This window comes from Globicephala melas, chromosome 2 (assembly GCF_963455315.2).
Source record: "Globicephala melas chromosome 2, mGloMel1.2, whole genome shotgun sequence".
NCBI classification, from domain to species: domain Eukaryota; kingdom Metazoa; phylum Chordata; class Mammalia; order Artiodactyla; family Delphinidae; genus Globicephala; species Globicephala melas.
In genome coordinates, this window is record NC_083315.2 from 152,623,288 (window position 1) to 152,630,493 (window position 7,206).

The window sequence follows — 7,206 nt, forward strand, 5'->3', positions numbered from 1 at the left end:
TGCTTCACTATTTTCAAGGGAGTTAAAACCTGTGTATTGAAAAAGAAGCTGCACATGCCAGTCTCCCTCTGCTAGGAACACTGCCTTGTTTGATTGTCAGGTTAATTTCCGCCGTGTTCTGAGCCCACTCCCGGGATCAGCGATGGTCACTCTCAGCATCGTGGGCTGCTAGGTGCTCCCGTCCTCCACCACTTCACGGCTGTAGGGACTTCTGATGACATCTCAGAAAATGAGTGTGGCTCCAAGCGGCACAAATCCTCAGGGGCAGTGCTTTGGAGGTTTGGAATTATCCTCAGTGTAAGCAAATGTGAGAAGGGCGGAATGGAGCCTTGCCGAGGGACACTGGGGCTTCAGCAGTCTCAGGGTGTGGCCAGGCGGAGCTAGGGTCTGAGCTGGGAACTGGTGACTGGGCAAGATCTGAATAGACAGGATGAACAGGGTCTCAGAGAGTTCCTGGCAGCCTGGCCTGCTGGAGGTGATGTTTGCTGGGCTGGATCGGGGGTGAGAGGCCTTGAATGCCCGGCGACCTGGTGCCGCTGCTGTTTGTAACTGGCCAAGGGGGACTGGGGAGGCCCCGTCTCCTAAGCCTTAAGTCTGCAAATATTTTGGTAAAAACCCATTTGTTCAGAAAGGCTCTGCTCTCACCTCCTTTCCTTCCTCCCTCCCTCCTTCCTTCCTGTGGAGTAAAGCTTATCACAAAGCTGCTCTCCCCTTTTCTGAAGGAAGGATGAGGGACCCTCAGCAGAGTAAATATTAAACCTTGGGCTGTGATGTCCGTGTTCCTACAGCCAGTGCCTCCTGGCCCGGTTTACTCGACTTCTCTGGAGGCTGCCTCAGCCCCCGTCATCGGCTAGCTCCTCTGCTAGCCAGGTCACCGTGCCCCTGGCCAGCACTGCAAGGGACAGGAAGCGCTCTTTCTGCCCAGTTCTGCCTTTGGCTTAGCGATAGCAAAGAGCCTCTGGTGTTTCTTCCTGTTTTTCTCTCTCCCGTGTGTAAAGGGAAGTCCAGGCTGGTGAAGTGGTGAAGCGATGGGTGTCCATAGCCCCCTGACCCCTGACATTTCAGCTCCCATTTCCTCATCCCTCCTTCCTGAGCAGTGCTTTCCAAACTTCCCTGTATACACAAGTAACCTAGGCTAATGTTAAAACACAGGTTCTGCCTCAGTGGGTGTGCGTGGGGCCTGAGGTTCAGCATTTCTAACCAGCTCCCGGGGGATGCTGATGCTGCTTGTCTGAGGGTGATGCTTTGAGTTGCAAGGCTCTGATCAGTGGTTCTCAAGGTGTGGCCCTGGGACAGGCAGCATCAGTGTAACCCAGGAGCTGGTTAGAAATGCAGGTCTCAGACCCCACTCCAGATCTGCCGAAGCAGAAACTCTGGGGGTGGGACCCACCAGTCTGTTTTAATGAGCCCTCTAGGGAATTCTGATGTACACACTCACGGTTGAAATCTCTGGTCTATAGGTCTCAAGTCTACCTGCACGTCGGGATCGCCGGGAGAGCTCTGAATGCCCAAGATTCTGATGAACTTGGTTTGAATGAGGGCCAGGCACTTAAAACAATTTTTTAAAACTTTTTATTTTGAAATAACTTTAGATTTACAGTAGGTTGTAAAGATAGTACCCAGAGGGTACCCATATAGCGTTCACCTAGCTCTCCCCAATGTTAACACCTTACATAACCAGGGTAACCTTTATTAACACTAAGAATTAACATTAGTACAATACCATCAACTAAACTATTCCAGTTTCATCAATTTCCTCACGAATGTCCTCGCCACGTCCCAGGATCCAGTCTAGGACGTACTTTACATTCATTTGTCACGTCTCCTTAGTCCCTGCTCTAGGACAGCTCCTCAGACGTCCCTTGTTTTTCATGACCTTGACACTTTGGAAGGGCACTGGCCAGGTACTTGTAGATCGTCTTTCAAGTTTGGCTTGTCTGATGTTTTCTTGTGATGAGAATGGGATTAGGGGTTTGAGGAAGAATACCACAAAGGAGGAGCACCCCCTCATCGTGCCACACCCCGGGAAACATCATATGGACAGCAGGGATGTACTGATTTTGTTCCTTCAAGCTCCCCAGCCAGGGTTGGGACCCAGCGTTAGGCTCATGCACCTTCCAGGTATCTTCTGGAGAAGGAAGAAACGCAGCTTATGAACTTCTCCACAGGTGGGCGTTAGGCAGAGCCTCTTTGAGATTAAGGGAGGCCTGGCTATTTCCAAATTAAAAGACTCCCAGGAAACTAAAAAATGCAGCTCTACCAACACAAGGTAATACAAATGGCTGTGTAATTTTAATGTTTACATTTACCACACGTTAACTCTTTAAGCAAACACACAAATGTAGTGACAAATGGATGTAACATCAGAAGCGTGAGCACCAAACCCCTCCCACCAAAAGATAGGCCTGGCACTAGCAATTCTGTTTTCCAGGTGTATTTTCAGCCCTAGACATGGAAATCACTAGTGGGAGGTTGGCAGGGAGCCCTCCGGTCAGTCACTCCTGAGTGGTGGGCCTGGTGTCCTCTGCATCAGCCTGGACTGGCAACCACCTCCCAGTGCCCAGAGGGGAAGTCAGAGTCTCAGCTGGGCTGGTGGTCGACTGTTTCTAGCCCACGACTGACTGCCCAAGCCACGAATGACGGAAGTGCTTGGTGATCCTTCCTCTAGGTGAGTAATAACAGAGGGAAGGCTGGAGGGTGGAGCGCCAGCAGCAGGACTTTCCTCCAAGGTGACACTGGGTGGGACATGAAGTCCTTCCAGGTTGATGAATTGGGGACAGAGGTCAGGGGCTCTGGGTATTCCTTGCCCTCTTGGAGTTTCCAGGGCTGTGTGTAGGTGGGGGTCTTCTTCCCTGGCCCCTGGGTGCTTGCTCCTTTTTGTGCCAAATGTAAGCATGTGCACATCAGAGTATCTGTAAACATCTGTTGACAGCGGCTGCTACCATCATGGAGGTGATGCCCTCCAGCCCAAGGGCCTGGGCTCTCTCTACAGTTGGCCTGAGTTCAAATCCTGTTGCCCTCAGTGTTCTGTGTGATCTTGGGCAAGCAACACAACTTCTCTGGGCTCCAATTCCTAGATTTGAATAGTGGGAATAATAGTACCTACCTCATGGGGTCATTGGGAGAAGGAAGTTAGATAATATATGCAATGTGCTTGCAGAAATGCTTAGAGAAGAGAAACCATAGCAAGTGCTCAATAAATGTCACTTATTTTTATGATTAGCCCCCATGGCAGACCGTATTCCCAACGCCTTTTCTTAACCCTGCCCTCTACTTGAGAGGCTGAAAAAGTGAGGTCTTGGTTTCCCAGCTTCCCTTGCAGCTGGTGGTGGCACACGACATGGCAGGTGAAGAGGAATCTTTTGGAGTGATTCTGGGAAGCTTTTTTTTTAGATATTGATATAGGTATAGTTTGTGAGTATTGCCCCTTCTTCTTCATTCCAGCAGGGGAGACTGGTGTGTGGTTTTGGATGTCTGGAACTTTAGCAGCCATTTTGTGATCTTGAGGTGGTAGGTACAACTTGATGTTTTATTTGGGCATGTAGCAACCTCTGCTGGATGCTGGCCATCACTCCTCCCAGCCATATGACAACCCTATGAAGTCTAGGGACCACTGTTATCCTCTGTGTACAGGTGAGTAAACTGAGGCACAGAGGCTTAGGTTGCTTGCTAGAGGCACACAAGCAGTGAATGGTGGAGCCAGGCTTTGAGCCAAGGTAGTCTGCAGCCAGAGCTTCGGCTCTCAACTACTGACTTTCCATTTTCCTCTGCTGGAGTGGACTGCTTCCACTGAGCCTGCTAGAGGTTGGACCCGTCCTGCCTTCCTGCAGCCTCCTCAGTCTGGAGCTAGTGGGTTCCTGAAGTGGTGGGCTTCCGTGCTTCCTGCAGTGAGTGCAGCTGGGCAGTGGCACCCTAGGAGTAGTCATTTCTCTGCAGAGGGTCGGCCTGTATGGCCCAGGGCTCACCCAGCCAGCGAGGCCTCACTTCAAGCCTCTTGGGCAGCCTTGGATGCTGGAATGCATCCCCTTCTAGGGAAATCCTTATAAGGGAAGTTGACATTGGCAGAGATTCAATGTTGCCCCATGGTAAGTAGGAATATAGAGGAGGTTCTGCCTTTTTCACTTCTTCCTCTCCCTCCTGCCTCCCCTCAGGTATGCAGGGAAAAATGATGACTGACATGGGATTTAGAAGAGAAACCAGGAACATTCAGTATGTTATAATGAGCTGATTAGAAGTGAGTTCTGACTTGTAACAGCTTATGTCCATAATAACCAGATGGCACAATGTGTCCAGAGTAGGCTGTGATCTTTTTCCTACCTTTGTCCTAGACCGTATTCTCTGGACGGGGGCCAGTGTCGCCTACACTGAGCCGGGCAGCTGGAGATCAGACCCATCAACCTAGTTCTGCTATCACTGGGCAGCTTGTTTCGGTTTCTGAGCCTCTGCTTCCCCTGCTATGAAATGGAGTGGTTGTCCATAGGTTGCCCTTTCTTGGAGGACTGTGATGAATGTGAATAGATAGTGCCAGTGAAAGCGACAGGGAAGAGCAACGCTAAGAAACTAACAGAGACATAGCGTGCAAGTGAACAGTTTATCTACCCAGCATCCCTTGCAGCTTTAACAGAACTCCCTTCTCCTGTAGCAACACCCATTCCTGCGAGTATGCTGATCCAGTGTCTCCCACACGCCATGGGGGTAGACAGATGGCCATCTCTCTGGCCACAGACATTGGTTCTAGTATGGGCTCATGACCCCAAGGGCATTCCTGTGACTTTCAGCAAAGACTATGGAGGATGACTGTCTTTCCACTGGTTCCTAAGTTCCAGTGGCTATCTTGCCTGCCTCTCTTTTGAACTCCTAGATCCAGCCATTCCTGCAGGCCAGATCCACCTTGGTTTTTCAATTACATGAGCCAATAAATCTGCCTCTCCCTTTTCTGTGTGTTACTTTAAATTGGATATTTGCGTTTTAACCCAAAGTGCCCTTATCATTGCAGCTATTATCTTTAAGGGCCCTGGACCCACGTTTGGAAGATGTGGAGAACCCAGAGGAAGTCTAGAGGAGAATAATAGACATGTCTACAGGGATAGAAAATAAAGAGACGATTATAGACTGGACACTCTCCAGAGAGCTGAGCAAGAGAAAACAGAGTTAAATTACAGTAAGGTCTTATTGTTACTGCTGTTGTTGAGACGATGAGAGTGAGGGCTGCTGATTGGTTACCTTATATGTTATTTTCTGGTCAAAACCAACACAAAGGCCATGCCATTCTGGCTGGATCCCAGTTGTATGGACACGCTTTCTATAATAGCCATGGCTATTTTCTGATGATCCATAGGGTATTTAGAAACTGGCTTTTTGGCTGAAATAGGGTTAATTTCTCTTATTGATTCTCGTAGTTGCTGTCCACCCAGGTTACCACCAGAGAGCTGGCAGGAGCTCTCTCTTTAATCACAGTGTTAGTTTGAAAGAGACATCCTGGGAGCATTTAAGGTAAAGACAGCCTCCCGTAGGTGCTCCCCATTGGCCTGAGAGCTGAGCTGGCCAGTTCACAGAGCCCATGTTTAACCAAGGATGAGTTTGGGAACTGGACTGTGTGTGTGGAAGCTTCTCTTTCTTCTGCTTTTCCTACTTCACACGTCCCGTTGAGTGAGATGAGAGCTCCTGTGAGGGTTGTCACCTCTCTCTGCCTGTCTGGGTTGTGAGATTCCTAAACAGGCTGATCTTGATGTTTTATAGACATCTCCATGGTCACCCCATCTCCACGGTCTTGCTCTGGGTGTTCACTCTGCCTCTCTCTGCTTTTCCTTATATCCAAGCCCTCTGCTTTCTATGTTCATGACAGCTCTCAAGTCCTGCCTTCTGTAGGGAACTTCCCAAGATCACTGCCCTTGTTGAGCTCCTCTCCTCCCCCTCTCAGTTCTCTTGATACGTCTGTCTACCCCCACCATCCACACTCAACTGTCTGCGTGCCCTGTGCAGTCCTTGGAGGGCAAGGGCCACCTCTTTGTCTCTTGCATGCTCTTTGACACCAGGACAGTGGAGGCCATGGTAAGCCTTTCACTGGTCATCCCGTGGCCACTTACACATGCCTCGATTCATGTATGTCACATACATCCCTTCAATGCCCTTTTATTGCGGAGGGGAGTGGAGAGACAAGATGAATCAGACATGACGCCTGCCTTTAAGGAACTGGGGTATATTTCACAAGAGCAGCTGGCTTTGGGTAAGGAGAGAGCCTCCTGCTGGTGGGGGCAGAGGTGAGCCAGGAGGTCTGTGGTCTGGGAGGAGAGAAAAGGATTTAAACAACTCTTGGGGACCAGTGATGCCAGTCAGCAGCTCTACCTGGAAGCAAGATTTGATGAGACCATCTCTCTCTCTCTTCAGGGCCAGTATTTCCCCAAATTTCATTTTTACCAAGGGACCTGCATTCACTGTCTTAGTGGTTGGTGCCACCCGCAGTCACCCAGGTGCAAAAGCCAGGAGTCAGCCTTTGAAGTGAGGGTCTTGACCTTCATAGAAATGCCCCATAAACTATATCACCTTGTATGTCCTGTATCCTCTCCTCTCCCACTCTACCACCAGCATCCTGGTTCAGATCTGATCCCCTCATTGGCCTCCTTGCCTCCCAACATGTCCCACCAAACTGGCTCTTGTTCAGTTCATCTAAAGCCAACTTGCCTACGGTCATATGGCCCAAAACCCATTCTCCCAAAGCCCAGTTTACCTCAAGTTAAGTATTCTTGAATGTTTTCAGATCCATTTAACCTTCCTGTTATTTCTTGCCTTTTTTTTCTTTTCACTTTAAAGATTTTTAAAACCAATTCATGCAAGAGTATTTGACTTAATTTTGTATTTCTAATAAGTATTTATTAAACAGGCAGCTCTTTGAATGATTATTTTGTATTCCTATGGATGTCTTTTTCTAGATTACCTATTTTCATTAACTTTAAAGATAGCCAATATTTAGCCATTTTTTCTAAAGACACTTTCCTTAAAATATGGCTGTCCTAGCAAAAAAGAAAAAATTATTCAAGGCATTAATTATAATCAATTGCTATGCACTGTGTCATCTTTTTTTTTTTTTAACATCTTTATTGGAGTATAACTGCCTTACAGCGTTGTGTTAGTTTCTGCTGTATAACAAAGTGAATCAGCTATATGTATACATATATCCCCATATCCCCTCCCTCTTGTGTCTCCCTC